The sequence below is a fragment of the Ambystoma mexicanum genome, chromosome 11 (genome assembly GCF_040938575.1).
Source record: "Ambystoma mexicanum isolate Mex_15411 chromosome 11, UKY_AmexF1_1, whole genome shotgun sequence".
Taxonomy (NCBI): Eukaryota; Metazoa; Chordata; class Amphibia; order Caudata; family Ambystomatidae; genus Ambystoma; species Ambystoma mexicanum.
The window spans coordinates 255,116,236-255,141,361 of record NC_090934.1 but is presented as its reverse complement, the minus strand read 5'-3'; the positions used below and the strand labels follow the sequence as shown (position 1 = coordinate 255,141,361).

Here is a 25,126-nt window from a genome sequence, read left to right as displayed (position 1 = left end):
ACAGTTTTTGAAAGCTATTTTGGTTGTTTCGTTAGGGTTTTTTCTCCAGGTCGCAAGCAGGCGCTTTTTAGAGGACCGTAATTCTATAAGTTCTTGGGTGAACCAGGTGTTGGAGTGCTTTGATTTCTTCGCTTTCTTAAGTGTGAGCGGTGCTATGTTGTCTACAGCGCAAGTGATGACTTGCTTAAAGGTGTTAGCAATGAGGTTTGGATCATTCGGGAAGGGAGGCTGGAGGGCAGGAACTAGGAGAAGAGGAAGGAGGTTTTCAGTAGTGAGTTTGCACAATCTTCTAAAGAGGGCTGCTGGCAATGTTGGGTTGGATCTAGTGGGCCCTGTAGTGGTGGCAATGTTGAGTTTGATGCAGAAATGATCTGACCAGGGGATGGGGGAGATCTCGGGGATAAGGATGGGACAGTTATGAAGCGCTACCCAGTCAAGCGTCCGGCCTTTTGTGTGGGTAGGCTCAGTGATGGACTGGATAAACCCTAAGGTGGACAGGGTTTTTTGATGTTGTTGGACAAAGCATGTACAAGAGCCTCTTGGAACTCAGAATAGGGGTCAGGAGGACGGTACACTAGATGGAAGGCTATGGTGGAGGTGGGCGAGGTTTGGAGTTTGATTAGAAGATATTCAGCGTTGGGTCCTAAGTCACTTTGAATTCTTCTAATGTTAAGAGTGTCTCTGGCAAAAATGGCAACACCTCTCCCTCTTACATGGGAGTGAAAACAAATATAACAATAAAAGATAGAGGCGGACCTAGGTCTTGTGAGCAGTCAGAACGTGCAAGTGCAGAGAGAGCGAGAGCGAGGGAGTAAGTGCTAGGTGTATCAAGAGGGAAGTGCTAGCGAGTGAGCAGCAGTAAGTGCCTGGGTGGAGTGGTCAGCCAACAATAAATAGGTAAGTGTAGTCCTGTGGTGACATAGGCCAGTGGGTGCCAAGGCAAAGTGCCAGGAGGGGTGGAGGCTGTAGGCGATTGGGTGTGGGAGGCCAGGACCCGAGAGGACACATAAGGCCCATGGTCACCAATCTCAGCAACTGTGGGATTTAGCAGAGGAGGGAGGAAGGGAAGGAGGAGGTAAAAAGGAAAGTCTTGAGAAGCTTCCGGAATTTGGGAGATCCAGCTCAAGATGAAGGTGGGGGGCTGTTTCATAGGAGGACGCTTGCTGAGGAAAGAGATTGGCCACCAGCTTGCTGTTAGCGAAGCGCTTAACACACAGAGAGTTGGTGCTGGAGGAATGTAAAGATCTGGAGGGAGTGTATTTAGTGAGAGCAAGTTGTGGATAGCGTGGTCCCCGGCCTCAGACAGCCTTTTGAATGATGCAGAGGGATTTGAATTTGATCCTTGCAGCAACCGGGAGCCAGTGAAGAGTTTTTAGGGCTGGAGAGATGCGGTCCCTGGGCTTGAGGCCAAGGATAAGTCTTGTGGCCATATTCTGGATTAGCTGGAGGGGTTGTAGAGAACAAGAGGGTGTATTATGGAAAAGGCTATTGCAGTAGTCTAGTCTAGAGAGATCCAGAGCTCTATAGACATTATATTGGGCCTCATTACGAGTGTGGTGAGCCGGAAACACTTTTGTCGGTAAGCTTACCGGCACCCATGTTTCCAGACTGCCACAATATGAGATTGCCTTCCGGGTCCGTTGCGCCCGGCAGTTCTGACCTGCTGGGTGCAGCGGCCCTAGAAGGCAGACTTTTCACGGAAGCACTGGCACTGTAAGCAACAGTGCCGGTGCTTCTGTCCCCCCACTCCCATAGAGTCCTGTTGGACTCTATGGGAATAGGGAGTTACACAATCCGGCTCCTGACTTCCCCGCCGCTGGCACTTGTAATGTCCCGGTGGCACCGGGAAGTCAGGCGCCGGATCTGGTGTTACAGGGTTGGCAGAAACCCACCGGTCACACCGGCGTGTTACCGCCAACCTCGTAATGAGGCTCATTGAGCTTCTGGGGGAAAGTGAGGAAAGGAAGAATTCCTTTGGTGGAATTGAAAGTGAGACTTCTTGGCAAGGCCCTGCATGTGAGGCATGAAGGAAAGAGAGGAGTCGAAGATGACTCCTGGGTTTCTTCTCCAAGGACACTGGCCCGATTCATGGAAATGTGCACAGAAATCCTGCAAGGGCGCGTGCTGAGAAGGGCACTGTGCAAGCCTGTGCGAAAAAGTACATCTGCACACTCTGCATATTCATGGTTCCAAACGTGCATTTCTAGCCCACATGCCAAGGGAAAAGAGCTGCGCAAGAAACGCCCACAACACTCCCCCACGAAAACCAAAAACCAAGCCATATCCCAACCTAAGCGCATACCTCCACGTCCACCCCGGAACCACCTTCCTGCACCAATGCGAAAACGTGCGGGCCCCCTCAAAACAGAGGGAGGGTGAGGCGTGCACTCTAGTTCCCAGTGTTCAATACCTGCTGCATTTCAAGTTGCTGTTCTCCTCCAAGCGCTTTCATGTCTCTAACAATCTTCAGGGAGGCTGTCTTTTGGAGGGGAGTTGGTTCCTGGTTACCAAAAACAGACTACAGCTACCAGAAGTCGCTGAGATAAATTGAGACTAATGCATAACATCTGAAAAGACAGCCTCCCTGAAGATTGTTGGAGTCATGAAAGCGCTTGGAGGAGAACAGCAACTTGAAATGCAGCAGGTATTCAACACTGGGAACTAGAGTGCGCGCCTCACCCTCTGTTTGTCTACATATTGGTTCAGAAGTCCCGGGCTTTAGAGGCAGCAGTTTGAGGCAGCGGCACTGGGGTCACCATGCCAGTTCTGCCAGTAGTTTGGATCTTGTCCCGCCCAGTCTGTTGATGTACCTGACCGCCGATACATTGTCCATTTTTAGCAGGACACAACATTGTGCTCTCTCTTGAGTCCAGCACTTCACTGCAAAGGACCCTGCTAGAAACTCCAGGCAGTTGATAGGGAGAGTCGTCTCTCGATCCGACCACCTGCCCCCTGTCAACAGGTTCTCGCATCGGGCTCCCCAGCCCCATCTGCTGGCGTTGGATTCAATGACCAGGTCCGGGGAGGACCCGTTCCATGCAACCATGTAGATTAACCACCATTCCAACTCTTCCCTCACTTCTTGTGAAATGGTCACTTTTGATTTGTAGGAAGCGCCCCTCCTGAGGTGATAGATCTTCAGCCTCTGGAGTGCCCTGTAATGTAGTGGTCCTGGGAATATTGCTTGGATTGATGGCGCTACGCGGCCCACTAATCTTGCAATGTCCCTCAGTGATAGCTCTCCTTTCGCTAGCGTATGTCTTAGCTGTTTTTTGATATCGTTCACTTTGGGAATGGGTAGACTGAGAGTTCCTTGAATAGAGTCCACTATGAACCCCAGGAATTCCATTGACTGTTCCGGAACTATACTGGATTCTTCCCAATGTATTAGAAACCCCAGACTCTATAATAAATCTATAGTTGTCTGTACCTGCTCTAATAGTGTCTCTCTCTCTTGACACATCAGACATAAGTCGTCTAGATAGATGATGAGTCTTATCCCCTGACCTCTGAGGTATGTTACAACCGGTTTCATCATCTTGGTGAAACACCATGGTGCTGATGCTAGGCCGAAGGGCAGGCATCGAAATTCCCATGCTGTTTCCTCCCAGACGAATCTCAGAAATCTGCAGCGTTCCTCTGCTATGGGAATAGTCAGGTATGCATCTTTTAAATCTATCCTGGCTAGCCAGTCTCCCTGAATCAAGGTTTCCCTTAAGAGGTGTATTCCCTCCATCTTGAAGTGTCTGTACACCACATATTTGTTTAGGCCTCTCAGGTTTATAATTGGTCTTGTCTTGTGCTTCCCTTTTACTAGAAACATATTGCTTATGTATCCCTTTGATTGAACTGTTACGGGTCTTATAGCTCTTTTGCTTGCTAGCCCTCGCAATTCTTCTTCTAGTAATAATTTGTCCTCTCTGTTCATTTCTAGACCCCTTGGTGGGTGTCCCTGGTGTGGTTTCTCTAGAAAGTCTATGTAAAACCCCTGTGCGGTTTGTATTACCCAGGAATCTCCCGATATAGCCAACCAATTTTTTAAAAATTGAGCTGTCCTCCCCCCTACTTCTGGGATATTTATTTGTGGGTAGACTGTTCTCACCTGGGTTGTTTTGCTGACATTCCCCTTGTCGCCAGTTTCTGCCTCTTCCTCTACTCCTTGATGGAAAAGCGTTTCTCTCCGATCCTCCTGTTCTCGCCACTGTGCTCTGTCCTGATAGGATCGATTATAATCTGAGCGACCCCTGCCTCTGCTGGCCCGTCCAAAAATTTGCCTCCCGAACACTCTCTTGAGTGAGGCTTGCGCCTTGTCCAAAGCTGCATAGGAATTTGCAAATTTGGTTAGCTCCTTGATAAAGGAGTCCCCAAATAGTTTACCCTTCGCAGTTGATGCTGATTCCGAGGAGGCCAACTCGCTCAGCTTAGGATCAATCTTCACCAGCAAAGACCTCCTCCTTTCAGTGGTGATGGCATGGTTGGCATTTCCCAACATGCATATCGCCCTCTGGGTCCACCCGATTAGAATTGACGGGTCTATCGGCTCTCCTTTGACTTTAGCCTCTTCTCCGATCTGGAGCATTTTTCTGAGGGGTCCTGTCATATCTAGCATCTTGTCTTGGCATGACCGCCAAGATCTATCCAGACCCTTCCTCACATCTTTCGTGTATTTGCTCATGAAAGTAATCATCTTTTTGTCTATTTCGGGTGTGTCCGCTGCACCCTCTGGGAGGTGAGGTCTGGGGCATTCCGCCCTCATCTTACTTCTAGCCTCTTTGGCTAGTGGCGCTCTCATGCGCTTCGTTAAATAGGCCGCTATTCTTTTTGGCGGCTCCCACTCTGAGGATCTAGGGTGAATTAGAGCCTCCGGATCGAAGTCATCATCCCCTGCACCATCCTCCTCTGTCTCCTCTTTTTTCTTTTTCTTAGGTGCTTTGTGGCCTTCCTCCTCAGAAGAGGATATAGAAAGTACTTCTTCCTCTTCTGAGTATTCCTCCTCCCAGTCGTCCTCATCCTCCTCCGAGGTATCTGAGGATCGTTCCTGTCCCCTGATAGGCCTTGCTCTTATCCTTCTCCTTTTACCACTCTTCTATTTTGGTGGTGTGCCCGGGGGGGTGTGGGCTTCCTCTGCCCTGCAGGCTGCTTTTCTGCCCCTTTAGACTTTTCCTTAGCCTTAAGCCCTTTTCCTCCAGACCCTGTGAGAACTTGAGCCAGTCCTCCATCAGAGCTATCTGCTGTGGTCCATGTCCCAGCGAGGCCCCCAGGGCTTTTTGGAGGACCTGAGTCATCTCTGTGTGGCTCCTCTTTTGGCTAACACTAGCCTTCACCGCATCACTGGAGGAGCTCATGTTCACACAGAAAACACTGGGGAAATTCAAAAGTATATAATATATACCAGGGTTTAAGATCTTTCTCGTATTCCCTCTGTAAAGAGAGATAATAAATATATATACATAGGTATATATATATATATATATTTTAAATGATCACCTGGTTTGTTATTATATATATATATATATAAATATATATATATGCCAATTGTCAGGTTTTGCTTGGGACTGTGCCTGTAATATGGTGCGGTACCTTAGAATGGCCTGCAGGGGCGCTGTCGTGTTCCTGACAGAACGCTGCGCTCTGAACGAACGCTGCGTTCTGAAGCGGAACGAAGGATATATATTTATAGATCTTTCCGATCTAAAAACAAAGCTGGTGCTTAAAGATGCGCGTCGCATTCACTCGTAACGTCTCAGCAATGAGGTATAGAGAAAGGAGAGAGAGAGAAAGCGCCGAAACTACACGGTCCCGTCGCGCTCTCTCTTCCGTGCATGCAGTGCCCTCTATGTCGGGTCTATGAAGTTGCGGTCACCGGAGCACCAGCCCCGTCGCGGCCGCAACTTCACAGAAACCGATCAAACTAATGCGGATATGCTCCGCCGCATGTCAGCAGTGCGTGCATGTGTGTGTGCGTAATAGTAAAGTAAACAAACACACTTCACAACTCTGACACAAAGTAAGGAAAATAAAAGGCACTTAACTCGCTGCCGAGCAGCAAAGAAAGAGGAGGAATGGAAAGAGGACAAGAGGTTTTAAGGACTAAGGACTTGTTCATTGGTTTAAAACATCACATGGTCAGTTTGGGGACCAATAAGAAATGAACTACAAAGACTCTAAAAACATGGTTATGGTAGTTTTTAATGAGTTTTGTGTTACATGTTTATTGGTTATTTCTTTGCTACTGAACAGTAAAGTTGAAGAGAAAGCATAATCCAAGCCTCCTGTCTTGACATAGAATTAGAAAAGCCTTGCTCTGTTGGTAGAAAGAAGGGTGGTTGTGTTTCAAGACCAGCTGCTAACAGAGATCTCTGAGTGACTGATAAATAACAGGTTTCAAAGCTTGAATGCATCAAGCAAGGGCTTGTCCATTGCTTGATGCAACGGACAAGTGCGTCACCTGGAGCTTCAAAGTTGCTGAATTTAGTTTTTTATTCAATGTTACAGAGGTCCATCCAGTAGTCGGAAACACACCATGCAAGATAGCGGTATATTTGAGTCCTGTCTCTGTTTCTATTAAACACGACCCAAATGCCAATTCGAACATGTGCCCTTCCCAGAATGCCTTGCTTAATGGCATATTTTTTAGTGGTGTTGTGGTCGTTATTTGACATAAAATGTGATTTTATTTCGACGATTCTTGCATAGCTGCTTGTAATGTTTACCGGAGCCTGTTTTTTTTCACCCATTACTAAGTATTCTTTATAAGCACCCTTTCAGTAATGGGAGAACAAAAACATCGGAACGTCGATTCAGAAATGCCAGGGTAAAAAGGGTTTCTGCCGTGAGTGGTACACGGAGGGATGCTGGGTAACCTGCAGCTCTCCGTGCGGAATCGACATCAAGAGATTTCGGAAACATAATTTTTGTAAATGGGGCAGCTAGTGATCGCTTGTCCGTGCGCCCCGAAATTGCAAGTTAAAAAAAAAAGATTGGCGTGTGTGTTTTGTTAAGTTCTTGGTATACCTTTGTGCATTCGTAAATGTTAATGTGTGTTGCGACAGTTAAGCCAATTATTTATTTTATGGTACTTTTTGCTCAGTATGTTTTTAACAGGTGATTCATTTCTGCACCTTACTCTCAAGCACCCCCCCCTACACGACCCCCTGTGGTGCAGTGAAGAGCACCTCTTTCATCATTTTCAGATCAGTGTCTCGTCTCACTCCAGTGCACATTTCTACTCTCGCCAGCATCTCTGTTCATGCCAACATGTAGTGATACCGACCATTACCTGGAGTCCATGTGGAGTCAGAAGCTCACGCATGCAGTGAAACAAAAATACCTCTAGACACTGTTAAGTCAGTGGACAGGCGTGCACGAATACATACCCATTACTTGATGTCCCTGAAGAACCAGCAGTTAAAGAGTGCAGTACTGCATTAGCATTGGCTGCAGTACTACTGATTTGTTACTAGATGTCCCTGTAGAGTCAGAACACATTCTCCACTGCTGCTGGAAACCGAGAAAAAGAATGCACAATGCGCTCAAAGCAAAACCAGCCTCTGGTGCTTTTCAGTGGGTTGGGGGGGGAGGGAGGGGCTAGATGGAGCCCCTGCAGCTGCATAGCTCCAAGCTGATTTTGGAATCTGCTGTGGTTCCGTCCTGGCTAGCCCGGCCTACATGAAGAATTTAGTATATAAAGACATTAAGAGATTTTTGGAAGCACCATTTTTGTAATAGGGGCTACCAGTCATCAATTGCTTAGGTCTGCCTTATTTTATGTACTAAAAGGGGGAGATTAACTGACATGAAGATAATGCCATACTGTGACTGTCCACTAGATGTCACTTTCTCTCTAATATCCATCTAGATACTGTGTCTGACAAGAGGCGTGGCTCAAGGGTTGCTGGGTGTGGCCAAAAGGGCCAACTGCACCCATAGACAATCCTTTTGGGGGAATGGAGGCAGGTAACCCACACATTTGGAAACAATATTTTATTTGCATACTGAATACATTGAAGCAAAAAAAACATATTCAATGTCCACAAGCCATAGCTATTGGTTTTGTTTGTGCTACTCTGTAGTCTAATAAACCGACTGTATCACTTCTAGGGACACCCAAGTTCGGAAGCTGAGCCACAGTTAGAATAAATCATTTGCCAAAGACCACACACACCGGTGAACTGGTGAAATCAGGATTTGAGCCCCTGTCTGCAATTTAGGTTCTTTATCAGATGCACCCCAGATCTGGTTAGATCAACTGTGTGTTTACAGGGCTAATATACTTTTGAACATTATACAGATATCTTGACAAGTGGACAAATTGCATAATAAATTAGCATGAAAATATATAAGTAATTTCTCCTTCTGCCCTTCACCCCATCTGTCTCTCCTTCCATTCTTAAACTGTGTCTGTTTTCACTCCCTCGCTTTCTTTACCTCTCTGTCACACCACAAGCCTCATTCCCTTTACCTGGGACAAATGATATGGTACTGAGGGACACAGAAGGTCAACATTCTCTCCAAAAAGCTCAATCAAGCAGTTTAATATCTCGTTAAAATAATGTAACATTCATCAGGGCACTCAGTCAGTCTTTGTGGCCGTCTTTTTATATGTCTGAGGGACTGCAAGGCCTTCAGTTGGAGAGGAGGGCGCATTTGCCATCATTCCTTTTAAACACACCTCTCCATTTGTTCCTTACTTGCTGCAGCCTGGGCTGGCCCTAGGATTTGCGGGGCCCTGGGCGGCAAAAGATGTGTGAGCCCCCCTAATTTGCAAAAACAGTGACATCAGTGATATCACAGAATGAGTCTTTAGCACGCAAAGGTATCATGGGAAGTTAAATTAGAAACATTTTGTCATGCCAAAGTATTAGACCAAGACATTGTGATATCCGGTATATGAATTGTCAATATTAATATTTACCTATGTGGCAATATCAGGAGTGAAGCCTTTTTTCGAAGTAGGAGACAGCTAAATACCTTGTACAGACTTCCTATTTTGACAGACAAGGCTTAGTGTGATAAAAGGATTTGGCCGGGAGCACACACTTTGGTTAAGTGAAGAAGCCGTGCATTGAGACCCGTCTGCAATTTAGGAACTTGAGCACATCTCTTCCCAGATGTAATTGGTAGAAATACTGTTTGCAAAAATCTTTTTGAAACTTTGGTTTGAAAACACTATCTGTGGAAGGCATTGCAAACATCTGGTGATTGTGTTTTGCTATCTGAATCGTACTGCTGTTTTTGCAGAAGTTTCACAATTGTTTTTATTTTTATTGTGTATGTTTGGGCTATACTAGCGCCTAGACGACTACGGGCTTAGTGCGCTTTACAAATTTAAAAAGAAAGAAAGAAATATTGTACAAATTAGCAATATGCTTTTATTTCTGAAGCTACAGTTAAGGATTATTTTGACTGTCAAAAAATAAATTACAAATAACAACTACGTTTATCAAGGGCTGCACACTAAAAAATGAGAAGGGAGCCTCATTAATGTACACCCTGAGCCTTAATTGGAGGGGGTGAGCAGGCCAAAACTGTTTGCCCGGATAGAATAGCAGGGGATCCTATAGCAGAAAGTTGCAAAGGCAACTGAGAGGGTTAGGCGACTGTTGCTGACATGTTATACGTTTAGACCTCCCTGTAAATCATATGTCTTCTTTCCTATTCCTGCAGCAACATGTGTTATAAAATGTGATGTTTTGACATTCGCTGCAAATCCACAGGTGAGGTGAGTGCAACTTTGCCCCCAGCCAGCCTTCCAAAATTAATTCTAGTGCATGGCGGCAGCGCAGTCTCTCCCCAGCCTTCCCAGTTTCATGGTTCTCTTATCCCCGCCACCCACCGGCCCTGATTGGCCCAGCAATCTCGCCCACAACACATGCCTAGTGACCTGTGAGGAGCGAGGCATCGGCTCCATTGGCTGAAAAATCCCCAGGTGAGGTGAGTGCAACTTTTACCCCATTCCCCCAGCCAGCCGTCCAAAATTAATCCTAGTGCCGTTAAAAGCACGTAGTGCATGGCGGCAGCTCAGTCTCTTCCCGGCCTTCCCAGATTCCTGTTTCTCTTATCCCTGCCTCCCACCGGCCCTGATTGGCCCCGGCAATCTCACCCACAACACAGGCCTAGTGACCTGTGAGCAGCGAGGCATTGGTGCAATTCGCTGCAAATCGCCAGGTGAGGTGATTGCAACTTTACCCCCATGCCCCCATCCAGTCATCCAAAATGTATCCTAATGCCTTAAAAAGCACATAGTACATGGCGGCAGCGCAGTCTCTCCCCGGCCTTCCCAGATTACTGGTTCTCTTGTCCCTGCCTCCCACCGGCCCTGATTGGTCCATTGCACCCTCATCAAGGGCACCCCAGGGCAGCCTTCTGCCCGTGCAGCCCCAAGGCTAAGGGCCCCAAGGCAAAGGGCGGCTCCAACTGAGGTGGCTCCAGAAAGTGTCTGCAGGTGTCAGCAGGGGAAGCCAGTAGCCAGCCGTCAACCAGCATCAACAAAGAAGGTAGTGGTGGCCAGGGTGGGGAGTAGAGCAATCACTCTAATCTGGAAGCCCTGACGCACAACAAACCTACTTAAATTGTGATAGTACTGTGGTTGTTAGCTTGTACCCTCTAGGATAATACTGTGGTTGTTAGCTTTTGCCATCTAGGATAGTACTGTGGTTGTTAGCTTGTGCCCTGTAGGATAGTACTGTGACTGTTGGCTTGCGCCTTCTAGATATAATTATGAACATTGGCCTGCATTGCATCTAAATAGGATTATAAATGTTATCATGTGTCACACTTAGAATCATGAATGTCAGCAAGTGCCAAACTTAGAACTGTGAATATCAGCATGTGCCACATTCAGAAAGCATTTTGAACATTTGCCCGCGCTGGACCCAGACAGAACTGTGAATGTAAGCAAGCACCACACTTAGATATAATTGTGAACATTAGCCTGCATCGCATCTAGATAAAATCGTGAATGTTACCGAATGCCACGCTTAGATATAATTGAACATATGCCTGCGTCGCATCTAGGTAGGATTGTGAAGATTAGCAAGTGCCATGCTTAGATGGAATTGTGAATGTTAGCAAGTGACACACTTAGAACTGTGAATCTTAGCAAATGCCACACTTAGATAGAACTGTGAATATTAGCATGTGCCACATTTAGACTGAATTGCGAACAGTAGCCCACGTCGCATCGAAATAGGATTGTGAAGGTTAGCAAGTACCACATTTAGATTGAATTGTGAACATTAGCCTGTGCCGAATACTGACAGAATTGTGAATGATAACAAGTACTACACTTTGATAGAATTGTGATTGTTAGCAAGTCCCACACTCAGATAGAATTGTTGTGAAAACTAGCCTGCGTCACACCTAGACAGGATTGTGAATGTGGGCCAGTGCCACATCGAGATAAAATTGCGATTACTAGCTATTGCCACATTTAGACTGCATTGGGAATATTACTGAGGCCAGATTTAGATAGCATTATGAATACTAGCTTGCTTTGCATATACACAGGATTTTCAAGATGAGCCAATGCCACATTTGGATATAATTGTGAATATTGACATGCGTCATGTATAGACAGGTTTGTGAATATTAGGCAGTGGCAGATCTAGAAAGAAATGCAGAGATATTCACGCGCCACATTTAGAAAGAACGTGGAAATTTAGCACATCACTTCTAGATAGCAAGGCCAATAACCAACCCACTAACAATTTCACCCCTCTGCATACACCTCTCAAACTCTAACCAAACACAACCACAACCCTAACGCACAACAAAACTGTACAAACTTCACTACACCACAACAACAAAACAAACCACACAGCTTCGCACAACAGCACACGATGGCTATCAACCGGAAAGCACCCCAAGCTCAGCGAACGGTGTTAACCGAACTGAATCTGCAAACAGCACATCACTGCTCTCTTGCACTTATCCCGCTCATTCCCACTAACTCACCTCCACACCCCTTTTCCTTCTCAGATCTGCCAGAGTGCCAGGGGACCACTCCGGTGGTGATAGTGCGCGGTACAAATATCCATTAAGCTTTAACATTTAACATGGGGATGAGTACGGCTCCCTCACTTCACTCAGTGTGGGAACGTTTGCCCTCATAGTAAACCTAGAAAGCTGGCACCTAAGAATATATGCACAGTAAGTAAATACATCTTAAAGTGAAAGAGAAAAATGTAGTTCAATTGACCTTTCCCCTTAGAAGAAAGTGCACTAGAGAAAAGAGAATTGGCCTTTCAAAAGAAGTAATCAACAACAGAAAAAAAACCTGAGAGAGGACATTTTCCAATAAATAAGCTGGCAAAGTATAAAAGGTACTCCCCTTTTAAACCCAGCCATGTGTAGTGAAATATTCCCTTGAAATCAAAATACCAATACGAACATGTGCTTTGATGATAATTGTATGTGTCTGCACTGGAAACATGACAACCTGGTTGAACACCTGGTAGCCAAATGCTTGAGCAAGTTTGCCGACCTCAAAAACACCCAAGGGGGTTGCGTCCTCCCTGTGAAAAAAGTTACACTGTCCATCCTTTACTTGTGCCCTGAATAGCAGCACATGGCCACAATCAGGGAACAATAACTGCACCAGTCTCCAGGATTGCAACCTCTCTTGCCACATCCTGGGCAAATATTTAGGACTCACTTGCCCTCTCATCATTTCCCCTCCTCAACCCCATATCTGGCTTTCAACAATACTCCGCTTTATGAAGATGGCTTGAAAAGTACACATAGCATAGTATGGTACCCACTCAAATATATAAATCCTGACAGAAATATGTTAAGCAAAAAGTGTACAATTGGGTATTGATATGATATGATATTTTATTTGTATCGCGCTCATACACACGTGTTTCAGAGCGCAACGAGTTAGGGGGGAACAAAGGAGGATAAAACAACGATCTTACTAGGCCCAGTGACATTGACAACGCGCAAGTGCAGGGGAGAGGGAAGGGGAAAGTGCAAGGGAGAGGGTAGAGGTGGAAAGTGCTGAGCAAGGGATAAACACAACAACAACTAGTAGTGCAGCCAGCAAGGTGGCAAGTGCAAGGTTTCAATCACAGACTAGAGATGTCTGATAAGTGTAGGTAAGTGCACTGTAGGGTTACAGATACAGACCCAAGTGCAAGGGTTGCCAGGAGGCAGTGCAGGTGTGTGGCTTGGTGGAAAAGGGACCTGGGCCCGAAATCAGAGGGTTGCCAGGTGAACGGAGTGGAAGCAGACAGATTAGCAGGGGAGCGGAAGAGCAAAGGCAGAAGCAAAGAGGAAGGTCTTGAGGTGCTTCCGGAACCGGAGATGGTTCTCCTCAAGTTTGAGAGTAGCAGGGAGGCTGTTCCATATGGAGGCCCCAGCCAAGGAAAGAGAGCTACCCCCAACTCGTTGCTTGGAAAAGCGACTGACCCTGAGGGTGTTGGAGATGGAGGAGCGCAGAGCTCGATTGGGAAGGTATTTACGGAGGGAGAGTTGAAGGTATTTTGGACACAGGCCCCAGAAAGCCTTGTGGACAATGAAGAGTGTCTTGAATTTAACCCTTGCAGCCACTGGGAGCCAATGAAGAGATTTCAGGGCTGGAGAGATACAATCCAAGGGCTTGAGGCCAAGGACATGTCTTGCAGTCCTTTTCTGGATGAGTTGAAGAGGGTGGAGAGTAGAAGCAGGCAGATTTAGAAAGAGGCTGTTTCAGTAGTCAAGCCTAGAGAGAACCAGATCCCTAGACATATTGAGCTTCTGGGGGAAGAAGAGGAAGCAGCTGGTAGTTTGACTACTTAGAGACATCAGAGATGTGCAGAGAAAAAGAAAGTGTGGTGTCGAAGATGACCCCAAGGTTCGTAGCCTCACAGGTGGGAGCAGTAAGAGGGCCAAAGGGAGGCCAGCTAGAGGGTGACAGGAAAGGAGGGTGTAGGTGTGCCAACTACAAAATCTTACTCTTATTGGCATTAGGGCAGAGATCATTGGCGGTACACCAATCCTGGATGGCAGACAGACAGTCAGAGATGAGGGAGGGATAAGAGGTGGCAGAGGGAAGCCTTAAAACGAGCTGAGTGTCATCCGCATAGCACTGAAAGTTGGATCAGATAACAGCAATGCGGTGGGGAAGGGGTGCCAGGTATTGGTTGATAAGCCGATGAGAGAGGTTAGACCCGGGGACACCACAAGTAGAGAGTGAGATGGAGGAAAGGAAGGACCCAAGTTGGACCTGGGAGGGTCGGTCAGAGAGGAAAGAGGTCAGCCAGGCCGGGCCTGATCAGTGATACCCAGGTTATCACGGAGATGGTTGAGCAGGATGGCATGGTTGACCGTGTCAAAGGCAGAAGAGAGATTGAGTAGGATGAGGACAGAGGGGATGTTGGAGTCAAGGTTGGAGAGCAGATCTTCACGGATGTTCAGGAGAGCAGTTTCTGTGCTTCTGGCAGCTCTGAAGCCAGACTGATAGTCATGGAGACAACCAACGGAGTCAGTGTGAAGATTAAGCTGGGAAATGGCCAGCTTTTCAAAGAGTTTGCCCAGGAAAGGCGTGATAGAAACCGGCAATAGTTAGCCAGGCAAGATGGTTCGGCTGTGGGCCTTTTAAGAAGAGGGTGCACAAGAGAGTGCTTCAGAGGGGAGGGGAAGGCTCCGGAGGTGAAGGAATGGTTACAGAAGTCCGCCGGAGCAAGGCTGTCAATATGGTCCTTTATGGTTTTGGACGAACAGGGAAGAAACTGTTTTGACAAGACTTTCATAGATCGAAACGTCTGGAAATCTCATTGGGGGAGAACAGAGAAAAGATGAGAAGGAGGGAGGAGATGCAGCTGAAGGGGGGGCAGAGGTAACAGAGAGAGAAGGGGGGGAGGAGAGGACGAGAGGGTGGACAGGATGTCCTGTTTTTTTTAGACAAAATGAGAAGCCAGGGCCATGCAAAGGGCCTGGGAGGTGACAGGAGAGGTAGAGACTGCAGCAGGGTTGGCCAGCTCCTTGCAGATTTTAAAAAGTTCGGCCGAGTTGTTATATGGCTTAGAGACGCAGGCTTGGATATGGGCTCTCTTCTTAGTGCAGACAAGGAGCCAGTATTGCCTTTGGAACAGGCGGCAGGCCAGTTTGTCAGAGGATGCACAAGAAGCCCACTATTTCCTCTCAGCCATCCTACAATTGCATTTAAGGGTAACTAGGTCAGAGTCATACCAAGAGTTGCACTTGGCTTTGGGCTTCAGGCGGATCCTCATGACAGGGGCAAGAACATCAAGAGTATCAGAGATAGAGGAAAGATAGAGCATGGAAAGGATAGAGCATGGAAAGGGCTGTGTCAGGATGTGAGTCAACCCGAGGCGGAGGAGGAGGAGAGAAGGTGGTAGCGAAAGCCTCAACTGACACACTCTTCATGGGTCGAGTGACAGAGAAGGTAGGTGGTATTATTCCCCCATCTTGACTGGGAGAATACAAATACCAGAATGCAATTCAGCAAAAGCAAAAAAATTGCCTTTTTTATTTTTAAGACGTATAAGAACATGTAATGTGTGAAAAGGTTACCTTTTTGTGTATTTTACAATTGCAGGGTTCACATATGATGTGATGAAACAAATCACATTTTACCCCAAATGAACGCTTTTTGGTGCGTTAAATATGAACATTTGAAAATAATGTAGCTAATTTAAAACTGTTTTGTGTGATATATTGTAATTGACCTGGTGGAGAGTGTAGATTTAGGCAGCTAACTGGTGCTTTGTGTGTGCTTTCAGAATGAAAATGTCTATTTGCATTTCTTAACACAGAAACGTTACAAACATCCCCTCCAAAACAATGGTCTCTTAAATGGGCTATCACTTGTAAATCGCCCCACTTTAAATGCAATCACCCAAAAAGCCAGTAAAAAAAGCCAGAATGGGAGATTTGGCTGAATTTCGGCCGTTCAAAAATTCCAAACGGCCGAAAAGTTCAACCAAATCCCCTATTCGGTGCTAAGGGCTGCGGAGGCAGCAGGGTGTCCCCGGCACCCTTGTTCTCTATATTGTGAGCAGGGTTGTAGGGGTGTCCCCCGCAGCCGATCCCAAAAAGCAAAACAAAAAAGGAAAGGTCCCTTCAAGGCTTTACAGAAGGTTGTGTGTGATTCGATCATCCTGAGTTGGGCAGGGAGGGTGTTCCAGTGAGTTGCAGCCAAGTTAGGGAAACTAGAGCCACCGGCTCTAACTCTTCGTGTATGAGGAACAATGAGGAGATAGGCATACGCATACCTGGACGGTCTGGAGGGTGTTTTTTGGTGATCCTCTGAGCTAAGTAGGTAGGTGCCAATCCATGGATGCATTTGTGTGCAATGGCCAGTGTTTTGAAAAGGATCCTTTCTTTGACGGGCAGCCAATGGACCTGCCTTCTCACCCCAGAGATGTGCTCCATGCGATCTGTACCAGTTGCGGCCCTCAAGGCATTGTTCTGAGCAACTTGAAGTTTTGACAGGTTCTTTTGTGAGGTGCCAGCATAGAGTACGTTACAGTAGGCTAGCCTAGATCCTATAATGGCCCTTGCAATGGTGATGCAGTTGTCTTGTGAAAAGAATGGCATCACTGCATTCATTAGTTTGGAGTGGTAAGCAGCTGAGGAAGCGATGGCATTAACCTGTCCGTCCATGGTCATGCTAGGTTCCAGGTATACGCCTAGAGTCTTGATGGCTTGGGATACGGTAATGGGGATGTTGTCTATTGTAAATGCGCTGTACTGCGCACCGAGTTTCCTGAGTGTGGCTGTGGATCCAATTAGCAAGAGTTCTGTTTTATCGCTATTTAGGCACAGCCAGTTTTCAGCCATCCAGGACTGGATTGTGGAGTAGATGCGATTGAGAGTATTCGTGCCTGTATGGTAGTCACCAGTCAGAGGGATGAGCACCTGTGTGTCATCAGCATAGTTGGTATATGTGATGCCCATGGCGTCAAGAAGTTGGAACAGTGGCCTAGTGAAGAGGTTGTAGAGAGTTGGTGATATGCAGGACCCTTGAGGGACACCGCATTTGATAGGGCTGGGGGCAGCACTCGAGGAGTCGGAGAACACCTTCATCACTCTCTCTTTGAGGAAGGATGATATCCATTTGCAGGCTTTTGGGGAGAAGTTGGCAGTGGAGGACGGATGATGACATAGGGTCTTGTGATCTACCAAATTTAATGCGGCAGACAGGCCTAGCAAGAGAAGGAGAGCAGGCCTGCCGGCATCTCTTAGGTCATCATTTTGATTTTTGAGATTCAGTAGGGCGGATTCTGTGCCGTGCCGTGGCCTGAAGCCAGATTGGCGCAGCCCTAGGAGTTGGTTTTCTTCCAAGAATTTTTGAACTTGCAGGTAGGCTGCTTTATCAAGAATCTTTAGCAAGAAGGGGACAGTAGTGATCGGTCTGTAGTTCCCTGGAACCATTGGATCAAGGGATGTTTTCTTTAGGAGTGGGCGGACCCAGGCCTCCTTCAGGGAGGTAGGTACCTGAGCAGAGCGGAAGGATGAATTAATGAAGGCAGCAATTAAAGGAGCCAAGAGTGTGCACATTCTTTAATGATGTGTGCCGGGCAAGCATCCCCTTTGCAGTTGGAAGGCTTAATGGAATTGATAAGGTTTATAACTTCTGCTTCAGTCAGGTCAGAGAAATCAAAAGTGGGTAGCTCCTCGGCTGGGGCGGGTGGAGGGGAAGGGGGCTGTGTTTCTAAGATGGATAGTAAAGCTTTTTGGTGCGCTAAACTTTTAGCGTGCAGCGTGTCAAGCTTGTCTAGCATGGAAGTTTGAATAGTGTTGCACCAAGACTCATCCTTGATGATGGTTGAAGGAGGGGTGGTAGGGGTCTCAAGTTCCCTGAAAACTGCAAAGATCTCTTTGGTCCTTTGTCGATCCTAGTGTTGAAGGATGCAGCTTTAGCCTGGGTGATGGCTGTTTTGTACTGTTTAGAACAGTTTTTGAAAGCTATTTTGGTTGTTTCGTTAGGGTTTTTTCTCCAGGTCGCAAGCAGGCGCTTTTTAGAGGACCGTAATTCTATAAGTTCTTGGGTGAACCAGGTGTTGGAGTGCTTTGATTTCTTCGCTTTCTTAAGTGTGAGCGGTGCTATGTTGTCTACAGCGCAAGTGATGACTTGCTTAAAGGTGTTAGCAATGAGGTTTGGATCATTCGGGAAGGGAGGCTGGAGGGCAGGAACTAGGAGAAGAGGAAGGAGGTTTTCAGTAGTGAGTTTGCACAATCTTCTAAAGAGGGCTGCTGGCAATGTTGGGTTGGATCTAGTGGGCCCTGTAGTGGTGGCAATGTTGAGTTTGATGCAGAAATGATCTGACCAGGGGATGGGGGAGATCTCGGGGATAAGGATGGGACAGTTATGAAGCGCTACCCAGTCAAGCGTCCGGCCTTTTGTGTGGGTAGGCTCAGTGATGGACTGGATAAACCCTAAGGTGGACAGGGTTTTTTGATGTTGTTGGACAAAGCATGTACAAGAGCCTCTTGGAACTCAGAATAGGGGTCAGGAGGATGGTACACTAGATGGAAGGCTATGGTGGAGGTGGGCGAGGTTTGGAGTTTGATTAGAAGATATTCAGCGTTGGGTCCTAAGTCACTTTGAATTCTTCTAATGTTAAGAGTGTCTCTGGCAAAAATGGCAACACCTCTCCCTCTTACATGGGAGTGAAAACAAATATAACAATAAAAGATAGAGGCGGACCTAGGTCTTGTGAGCAGTCAGAACGTGCAAGTGCAGAGAGAGCGAGAGCGAGGGAGTAAGTGCTAGGTGTATCAAGAGGGAAGTGCTAGCGAGTGAGCAGCAGTAAGTGCCTGGGTGGAGTGGTCAGCCAACAATAAATAGGTAAGTGTAGTCCTGTGGTGACATAGGCCAGTGGGTGCCAAGGCAAAGTGCCAGGAGGGGTGGAGGCTGTAGGCGATTGGGTGTGGGAGGCCAGGACCCGAGAGGACACATAAGGCCCATGGTCACCAATCTCAGCAACTGTGGGATTTAGCAGAGGAGGGAGGAAGGGAAGGAGGAGGTAAAAAGGAAAGTCTTGAGAAGCTTCCGGAATTTGGGAGATCCAGCTCAAGATGAAGGTGGGGGGCTGTTTCATAGGAGGACGCTTGCTGAGGAAAGAGATTGGCCACCAGCTTGCTGTTAGCGAAGCGCTTAACACACAGAGAGTTGGTGCTGGAGGAATGTAAAGATCTGGAGGGAGTGTATTTAGTGAGAGCAAGTTGTGGATAGCGTGGTCCCCGGCCTCAGACAGCCTTTTGGATAATGCAGAGGGATTTGAATTTGATCCTTGCAGCAACCGGGAGCCAGTGAAGAGTTTTTAGGGCTGGAGAGATGCGGTCTCTGGGCTTGAGGCCAAGGATAAGTCTTGTGGCCATATTCTGGATTAGCTGGAGGGGTTGTAGAGAACAAGAGGGTGTATTATGGAAAAGGCTATTGCAGTAGTCTAGTCTAGAGAGATCCAGAGCTCTATAGACATTATATTGGGCCTCATTACGAGTGTGGTGAGCCGGAAACACTTTTGTCGGTAAGCTTACCGGCACCCATGTTTCCAGACTGCCACAATATGAGATTGCCTTCCGGGTCCGTTGCGCCCGGCAGTTCTGACCTGCTGGGTGCAGCGGCCCTAGAAGGCAGACTTTTCACGGAAGCACTGGCACTGTAAGCAACAGTGCCGGTGCTTCTGTCCCCCCACTCCCATAGAGTCCTGTTGGACTCTATGGGAATAGGGAGTTACACAATCCGGCTCCTGACTTCCCCGCCGCTGGCACTTGTAATGTCCCGGTGGCACCGGGAAGTCAGGCGCCGGACCTGGTGTTACAGGGTTGGCAGAAACCCACCGGTCACACCGGCGTGTTACCGCCAACCTCGTAATGAGGCTCATTGAGCTTCTGGGGGAAAGTGAGGAAAGGAAGAATTCCTTTGGTGGAATTGAAAGTGAGACTTCTTGGCAAGGCCCTGCATGTGAGGCATGAAGGAAAGAGAGGAGTCGAAGATGACTCCTGGGTTTCTTCTCCAAGGACACTGGCCCGATTCATGGAAATGTGCACAGAAATCCTGCAAGGGCGCGTGCTGAGAAGGACACTGTGCAAGCCTGTGCGAAAAAGTACATCTGCACACTCTGCATATTCATGGTTCCAAACGTGCATTTCTAGCCCACATGCAAAGGGAAAAGAGCTGCGCAAGAAACGCCCACAACACTCCCCCACGAAAACCAAAAACCAAGCCATATCCCAACCTAAGCGCATACCTCCACGTCCACCCCGGAACCACCTTCCTGCACCAATGCGAAAACGTGCGGGCCCCCTCAAAACAGAGGGAGGGTGAGGCGTGCACTCTAGTTCCCAGTGTTCAATACCTGCTGCATTTCAAGTTGCTGTTCTCCTCCAAGCGCTTTCATGTCTCTAACAATCTTCAGGGAGGCTGTCTTTTGGAGGGGAGTTGGTTCCTGGTTACCAAAAACAGACTACAGCTACCAGAAGTCGCTGAGATAAATTGAGACTAATGCATAACATCTGAAAAGACAGCCTCCCTGAAGATTGTTGGAGTCATGAAAGCGCTTGGAGGAGAACAGCAACTTGAAATGCAGCAGGTATTCAACACTGGGAACTAGAGTGCGCGCCTCACCCTCTGTTTGTCTACATATTGGTTCAGAAGTCCCGGGCTTTAGAGGCAGCAGTTTGAGGCAGCGGCACTGGGGTCACCATGCCAGTTCTGCCAGTAGTTTGGATCTTGTCCCGCCCAGTCTGTTGATGTACCTGACCGCCGATACATTGTCCATTTTTAGCAGGACACAACATTGTGCTCTCTCTTGAGTCCAGCACTTCACTGCAAAGGACCCTGCTAGAAACTCCAGGCAGTTGATAGGGAGAGTCGTCTCTCGATCCGACCACCTGCCCCCTGTCAACAGGTTCTCGCATCGGGCTCCCCAGCCCCATCTGCTGGCGTTGGATTCAATGACCAGGTCCGGGGAGGACCCGTTCCATGCAACCATGTAGATTAACCACCATTCCAACTCTTCCCTCACTTCTTGTGAAATGGTCACTTTTGATTTGTAGGAAGCGCCCCTCCTGAGGTGATAGATCTTCAGCCTCTGGAGTGCCCTGTAATGTAGTGGTCCTGGGAATATTGCTTGGATTGATGGCGCTACGCGGCCCACTAATCTTGCAATGTCCCTCAGTGATAGCTCTCCTTTCGCTAGCGTATGTCTTAGCTGTTTTTTGATATCGTTCACTTTGGGAATGGGTAGACTGAGAGTTCCTTGAATAGAGTCCACTATGAACCCCAGGAATTCCATTGACTGTTCCGGAACTATACTGGATTCTTCCCAATGTATTAGAAACCCCAGACTCTATAATAAATCTATAGTTGTCTGTACCTGCTCTAATAGTGTCTCTCTCTCTTGACACATCAGACATAAGTCGTCTAGATAGATGATGAGTCTTATCCCCTGACCTCTGAGGTATGTTACAACCGGTTTCATCATCTTGGTGAAACACCATGGTGCTGATGCTAGGCCGAAGGGCAGGCATCGAAATTCCCATGCTGTTTCCTCCCAGACGAATCTCAGAAATCTGCAGCGTTCCTCTGCTATGGGAATAGTCAGGTATGCATCTTTTAAATCTATCCTGGCTAGCCAGTCTCCCTGAATCAAGGTTTCCCTTAAGAGGTGTATTCCCTCCATCTTGAAGTGTCTGTACACCACATATTTGTTTAGGCCTCTCAGGTTTATAATTGGTCTTGTCTTGTGCTTCCCTTTTACTAGAAACATATTGCTTATGTATCCCTTTGATTGAACTGTTACGGGTCTTATAGCTCTTTTGCTTGCTAGCCCTCGCAATTCTTCTTCTAGTAATAATTTGTCCTCTCTGTTCATTTCTAGACCCCTTGGTGGGTGTCCCTGGTGTGGTTTCTCTAGAAAGTCTATGTAAAACCCCTGTGCGGTTTGTATTACCCAGGAATCTCCCGATATAGCCAACCAATTTTTTAAAAATTGAGCTGTCCTCCTCCCTACTTCTGGGATATTTATTTGTGGGTAGACTGTTCTCACCTGGGTTGTTTTGCTGACATTCCCCTTGTCGCCAGTTTCTGCCTCTTCCTCTACTCCTTGATGGAAAAGCGTTTCTCTCCGATCCTCCTGTTCTCGCCACTGTGCTCTGTCCTGATAGGATCGATTATAATCTGAGCGACCCCTGCCTCTGCTGGCCCGTCCAAAAATTTGCCTCCCGAACACTCTCTTGAGTGAGGCTTGCGCCTTGTCCAAAGCTGCATAGGAATTTGCAAATTTGGTTAGCTCCTTGATAAAGGAGTCCCCAAATAGTTTACCCTTCGCAGTTGATGCTGATTCCGAGGAGGCCAACTCGCTCAGCTTAGGATCAATCTTCACCAGCAAAGACCTCCTCCTTTCAGTGGTGATGGCATGGTTGGCATTTCCCAACATGCATATCGCCCTCTGGGTCCACCCGATTAGAATTGACGGGTCTATCGGCTCTCCTTTGACTTTAGCCTCTTCTCCGATCTGGAGCATTTTTCTGAGGGGTCCTGTCATATCTAGCATCTTGTCTTGGCATGACCGCCAAGATCTATCCAGACCCTTCCTCACATCTTTCGTGTATTTGCTCATGAAAGTAATCATCTTTTTGTCTATTTCGGGTGTGTCCGCTGCACCCTCTGGGAGGTGAGGTCTGGGGCATTCCGCCCTCATCTTACTTCTAGCCTCTTTGGCTAGTGGCGCTCTCATGCGCTTCGTTAAATAGGCCGCTATTCTTTTTGGCGGCTCCCACTCTGAGGATCTAGGGTGAATTAGAGCCTCCGGATCGAAGTCATCATCCCCTGCACCATCCTCCTCTGTCTCCTCTTTTTTCTTTTTCTTAGGTGCTTTGTGGCCTTCCTCCTCAGAAGAGGATATAGAAAGTACTTCTTCCTCTTCTGAGTATTCCTCCTCCCAGTCGTCCTCATCCTCCTCCGAGGTATCTGAGGATCGTTCCTGTCCCCTGATAGGCCTTGCTCTTATCCTTCTCCTTTTACCACTCTTCTATTTTGGTGGTGTGCCCGGGGGGGTGTGGGCTTCCTCTGCCCTGCAGGCTGCTTTTCTGCCCCTTTAGACTTTTCCTTAGCCTTAAGCCCTTTTCCTCCAGACCCTGTGAGAACTTGAGCCAGTCCTCCATCAGAGCTATCTGCTGTGGTCCATGTCCCAGCGAGGCCCCCAGGGCTTTTTGGAGGACCTGAGTCATCTCTGTGTGGCTCCTCTTTTGGCTAACACTAGCCTTCACCGCATCACTGGAGGAGCTCATGTTCACACAGAAAACACTGGGGAAATTCAAAAGTATATAATATATACCAGGGTTTAAGATCTTTCTCGTATTCCCTCTGTAAAGAGAGATAATAAATATATATACATAGGTATATATATATATATATATTTTAAATGATCACCTGGTTTGTTATTATATATATATATATATATAAATATATATATATGCCAATTGTCAGGTTTTGCTTGGGACTGTGCCTGTAATATGGTGCGGTACCTTAGAATGGCCTGCAGGGGCGCTGTCGTGTTCCTGACAGAACGCTGCGCTCTGAACGAACGCTGCGTTCTGAAGCGGAACGAAGGATATATATTTATAGATCTTTCCGATCTAAAAACAAAGCTGGTGCTTAAAGATGCACGTCGCATTCACTCGTAACGTCTCAGCAATGAGGTATAGAGAAAGGAGAGAGAGAGAAAGCGCCGAAACTACACGGTCCCGTCGCGCTCTCTCTTCCGTGCATGCAGTGCCCTCTATGTCGGGTCTATGAAGTTGCGGTCACCGGAGCACCAGCCCCGTCGCGGCCGCAACTTCACAGAAACCGATCAAACTAATGCGGATATGCTCCGCCGCATGTCAGCAGTGCGTGCATGTGTGTGTGCGTAATAGTAAAGTAAACAAACACACTTCACAACTCTGACACAAAGTAAGGAAAATAAAAGGCACTTAACTCGCTGCCGAGCAGCAAAGAAAGAGGAGGAATGGAAAGAGGACAAGAGGTTTTAAGGACTAAGGACTTGTTCATTGGTTTAAAACATCACATGGTCAGTTTGGGGACCAATAAGAAATGAACTACAAAGACTCTAAAAACATGGTTATGGTAGTTTTTAATGAGTTTTGTGTTACATGTTTATTGGTTATTTCTTTGCTACTGAACAGTAAAGTTGAAGAGAAAGCATAATCCAAGCCTCCTGTCTTGACATAGAATTAGAAAAGCCTTGCTCTGTTGGTAGAAAGAAGGGTGGTTGTGTTTCAAGACCAGCTGCTAACAGAGATCTCTGAGTGACTGATAAATAACAGGTTTCAAAGCTTGAATGCATCAAGCAAGGGCTTGTCCGTTGCTTGATGCAACGGACAAGTGCGTCACCTGGAGCTTCAAAGTTGCTGAATTTAGTTTTTTATTCAATGTTACAGAGGTCCATCCAGTAGTCGGAAACACACCATGCAAGATAGCGGTATATTTGAGTCCTGTCTCTGTTTCTATTAAACACGACCCAAATGCCAATTCGAACATGTGCCCTTCCCAGAATGCCTTGCTTAATGGCATATTTTTTAGTGGTGTTGTGGTCGTTATTTGACACAAAATGTGATTTTATTTCCACGATTCTTGCATAGCTGCTTGTAATGTTTACCGGAGCCTGTTTTTTTTCACCCATTACTAAGTATTCTTTATAAGCACCCGTTTAGTAATGGGAGAACAAAAACATCGGAACGTCGATTCAGAAATGCCAGGGTAAAAAGGGTTTCTGCCGTGAGTGGTACACGGAGGGATGCTGGGTAACCTGCAGCTCTCCGTGCGGAATCGACATCAAGAGATTTCGGAAACATATTTTTTGTAAATGGGGCAGCTAGTGATCGCTTGTCCGTGCGCCCCGAAATTGCAAGTTAAAAAAAAAAGATTGGCGTGTGTGTTTTGTTAAGTTCTTGGTATACCTTTGTGCATTCGTAAATGTTAATGTGTGTTGCGACAGTTAAGCCAATTATTTATTTTATGGTACTTTTTGCTCAGTATGTTTTTAACAGGTGATTCATTTCTGCACCTTACTCTCAAGCACCCCCCCCCCCTACACGACCCCCTGTGGTGCAGTGAAGAGCACCTCTTTCATCATTTTCAGATCAGTGTCTCGTCTCACTCCAGTGCACA

General features: G+C 47.1%; 2 non-coding genes across 2 annotated transcripts; both read left to right on the top strand.

Annotated features, from left to right (window-relative positions):
• The first annotated feature begins 6,816 nt into the window (after nt 1–6,816).
• Nucleotides 6,817–6,956, top strand: LOC138505400 (U11 spliceosomal RNA). The gene has a single exon (XR_011280189.1). It is a non-coding gene; the product is annotated as a U11 spliceosomal RNA (small nuclear RNA).
• A 17,761-nt stretch (nt 6,957–24,717) lies between these two features.
• LOC138505411 (U11 spliceosomal RNA) lies at nt 24,718–24,857 on the top strand. Its single transcript, XR_011280198.1, has one exon. It is a non-coding gene; the product is annotated as a U11 spliceosomal RNA (small nuclear RNA).
• Nucleotides 24,858–25,126: the final 269 nt, after the last annotated feature.